The sequence below is a fragment of the Egretta garzetta genome, unplaced genomic scaffold, assembly GCF_000687185.1.
Source record: "Egretta garzetta isolate BGI_Z169 unplaced genomic scaffold, ASM68718v1 scaffold583, whole genome shotgun sequence".
NCBI lineage: Eukaryota > Metazoa > Chordata > Aves > Pelecaniformes > Ardeidae > Egretta > Egretta garzetta.
Genome location: NW_009259189.1, coordinates 19744 through 24203, shown reverse-complemented (window position 1 = coordinate 24203; position 4460 = coordinate 19744).

Genomic DNA, 4460 nt, shown 5'->3' with positions numbered 1-4460 from the left:
GGTTTAAAATACTTTTAAGCAGCAGGGACCAAATACATATGAAGGCCATTGGGAAAAGATCTCTCTGGCCCATTGTGGTGGCAGAAGGACCTAGGAGGCCTCTGGGTTGTCTGAACGCACGCTGAGGTTCCAGGTCTGAACGTGAACGCTGTGTGCTTGGGCCCCTGCCAAGGTACACTTTGAGCTCAACCACTTCAGACAGGTCTCCCAGTGAAGGAGGCCATCAGCAGTGTCTGTAGCAATAAAAAGGGGCTGAGCAAGTCCAAGGACTCACCTTCCTTCCCCTGTCTGAATGTAGTTTTTTGATGCCAGGACTAGGCACCTTTCAGGTCCATTTTACAATTAAGACCTCCTCAGCTGCTGTCAGTCTCATTCCTCCAGCGCCAGCAACTCGCTCCCCTGCCAGCGCTGTGCTGTTGTTCCAGCCTCCCATCAGTTACTGGCAGAGCCAAGGCATCCAGCTGCAGGGACGGGTGAGAACCCCTACCACGGGGCCTTTGGGCATGAGCCCAAACTGCAGAGTACGTCATGCAGCGCTGTTGAGATCAGCAGACACTCTGGTGGACTTGCTGACCAGCTACCTGCAGTAGCAAAGTCACAAAGTGGGACGCCGCTTTTTTTTGCATGCTAGAAAAAGTGACTGCAGGAGGTTCGTGCATCTCCCGTAAGTGAATCCACTCTTCACGGCGTGCTTTAGCGCTGCTGGAGGTTGTTATTAGAAAACATCAAGGTTTGCCAAACCCTCCCAGAGTACAGTTTTGGGAGAGCTGGTGGCTCTTCTGCAAGGATTTGTGGTTCTTGCCTTGCCTGCAGAACTGCAAAGTGCCAGCTAGCCCTGGGTCTCATGGGTAACCCTGAATTCTGCTGGAAGGAAAAATCCAAGGTAATTTTAGGTCCATAAGCTATTAAACTGAAGGACACGCATGGGGAAGCTACAGATAGGTTCACTGTACCACAAACGCTTTTGCAAGTTATTAAAAAGTTAAATGTCCATCACTGCCTGTGGAATTTATTGCAAATGGTGCTTATAAATAACGTACAGCATTTAATAAGTTGCAAGCAGGACAGCCTTAAAAAAATAGCACATCGCTAGCACTTGGGGTGCTTCTGTGTGAATAGATTACTGCTACTGATGAGCATAATCAGGTTAAACATTTCCTTGGCTCTCCACCTCCTTCCCATTACATTTCAAACTAGTTCGGTAATGGACTGGGGAGACTATGCAGGCCGGGAGTGTGGTGTCCTCAGCTTGAGTCGGGCCAGATCAGGAGTTCAGACACAATGAAATGAATCCTTGCCGCTCTCACAAGTGTCAGTCTTCTGTGCAGCTCGGATCACAAACTACTACAAAGTTTTTTGTTTTTTAAAGGCGATCATGCACATAGGTACCCAGCAGAGTGCTTGCCATCCAGTGGCTCCTTGAGAGACAGGCTTTAAATGTGTTTAAAGGTATTTAAACAGATAACACTCAGGAATTCTTGCTGTGGGACTTCCCATACACACCCTAGAGAATCCATATGCTATTTCTGGTGCTATTCAAGATTTTACCTCCTTTGAATTTCTTTCATTTGGGTTTGGGGGGGGATCTTGGGCTTTTTCTTTGGGGACAAAGATAAGCTGCTAATAGACAACTGCAAGAACTTTTGATCATTTCACTGCTCATGTTGAAGGATTAGAAAGAAATTTCCCCCCCTGCTCCCAGTACCTGAGAAATTTGAGAGTGTGGGGTTTGTGGGAAGTAGGTGAGAAAGGGTGGGGGTTCATCTCTACAGCAGGCCAGGGACTGATGGGACAGCGTGAGAACCACCCTACATAAGCCTAACCAAAAGCTGGCAAACAAAGCAGAGAATCCCATTTCTCACTGAAGCAAAACTGGAATTACTTAGGGTGAAAGTAGCGACTCTTGATGCCAGCATAGTAAGAAGCCAAGCGCTTCTCCCAGCTACTTAAAATGTAAATGAAAAGGGAGTCTGGAGCCCTAGCAACAGGTTGGGGACCGTGATTCGAGGATGGGCGAGAAGCTTAACAGATCTATTGACAGAAGAGATGGAAACAAGGGAGGAAGGAATAATAAGCTGCAGTGGAAGAAGTCTGGTATAGACAACTCCTAGATAATTCCACTAGGTAGCCTGGACTTTATTATGCTACATCCAACATGTAGGACTACAACCCCTAGATTTAAAAATACCCTCCCTGGGCTTTCCTTGATGAGCCAGGTATGTGGGAGGAAGACAAAGTGTCAGCAGGGGCCAGCTCTGCTGTTTCGTATCTCCCATTCCTGGAGGCTCTTCCTTCCAAATGGAAACATGCTGGCTGTTAGCATATTAGATGATTATCAAAGGGAAGTGATGGAAGAGTTTGTACAGCCTCTGCAAACGTTTAGTGATGCTATCAAGGGAAGGAGATATACAGCCAAGAGAGCAGCAGCTCCCACATATGGGTTTTCTGTTTGGATTCACTGTTCACAGTTGCTACTCTAAGCTCCATCTTCCCTTACTTTAGGAGAAAGAAAGAATCCAGCTGGATTTCCAGATCTTTGACAACTTATAGGCCATGACAACTGTTGGGTGATTGCTCTGCATGTAATTGGAGATTACAGTTACTCCTCTAAGCAGTTATTAGGATTGCAATTATTCCTTCCAGCTGATCACTACTACTTGCTGCTTAGTTCCAAACTGCAGATGCCCTTGAGGTTTGTATCCTGAAGTCATATCTAGCCCCTTAATCACCCTTAAAACTGTTCTGCATTATCTCAGTCTCCCAAGAAAAGCAAGCCTGAGAAGAGTCCCTCCTATTATTTTCCTTGCCTTTCTTTAGCTTTATCTGTCTTCTAACTGTGGGATTTTTTTAGGGTACTCCCTCCATAAAGGTGCACTCAACACAGTTCTGATTCACAGAACTGCCCCCAATTCACCCAGGCCTCAGAACTGGCCTGTGTAAAAACAAGAGAGCCACAAACTGGCACCTCACTAAAATCAAAAGGGTACCTGGCCTAGTCAAGTCAGTTCTTCTGCTGGTCTTCTGCCAGTTCATGCTTTCCCTCTGTCAAAGCTTGCCTGCAGTTTGGGGAGGTCTCCAGGCACCTCCCCTTGTTCACCAGCAGCTGTCAGTCGTGAGCTGCCCTGTCGGGGTCCTGCACCAACCACTATCACCACTACTTACAACGGACGCTCCCAAGACACTGCATTAACAGGTTCCTGAAAATAATAATCAAAACCAAAAAAAACCCCACCCCAAAATATCTAGAAGTCAAGACTTCTGAAACACAATGATGTGTAACTACCCACCTTTATTTGGAGAAGAGTTGACTCCAAACAGGCTGCCCAATGTTTCAGGGTACGTCCGATAGGAGACTCTGATAAGGAGGGCAGATCTGGTGCCTTCAGGAGGAGTTCTGTAGGCGGCCAGAGCAGGGCAGGAATCCTGGGCCAGCACTTGCACTGGGACATTGTCAAAATTAACAGTCACAAGGTAACTACCCTGGGCACATTCTCTGCTCAAAGCCAGTTAGAAACATTTACGATAATAACGATGATTGATAACAATTCTTACCTGCTCACATACAAACTTACCTTCAAATTACATTAATTTTTTTTTAATGTGTTTTCAAAGGCCTGGCCTCCTAGAATGGCTCAAACTTTTTAAGCTTGATCCATTCAGCTACCTGACACCCCAAGATGATTCATGTTTTTTTCCTGAGGCAGTAAGAATCATTTGACTGTGGTCTGACAGCATTTGGTATCATGCAGAAGCCAAGAGCAGTCCTTGATAATGCCAGAAGGGGGAAATCAGACTGAAGAATCTTAAGAACTTTTTGGCTGGATTGAAATCTAAGTGCCTGGCAGGTGACCGTCAGTTTCCCAAAAGCAAGGTAAATGGGAAATGTCCAAATTGCAGATGTCCTTACATTGGTCTATTGGACAAAGAGGAGTGCTTGCAGTTTAAGTGTTAACCAACAGATGTCATCTGTCTGGACTTCTGTAAAGCCTTCGACACAATCCCCCACAACATCCTTCTCTCTAAATTGGGGAGATATGAATTTGATGGGTGGACTGTTCAGAGGATAAGGGATTGGTTGGATGGTCTGGTTGGATGGTCACATCCAGAGAGTAGTGGTCAACAGCTTGATGTTCAAATGGAGACAGGTGACAAGTGGTGTCCCTCAGGGGTCTGTACTGGGACTGGTGGTGTTTAATGTTTTCATCAATGACTTAGACAGCAAGATCGAGTGCAACCTCAGCAAGTTTGCAGATGACACCAAGCTGAGCGGTGCAGTTGACACGCCAGAAGGATGTGATGTCATCCAAAGAGACCTGGACAGGCTGGAGAGGTGGGCCTGTGTGAACCTCATGAGGTTCAACAAGGCCAAGTGCAGGGTCCTGCAACTGGGTCGGGGCAACCCTCAGTATCAATACAGGCTGGAGGCTGAAGGGATTGAGAGCGGGCCTGCCGAGGGGGGC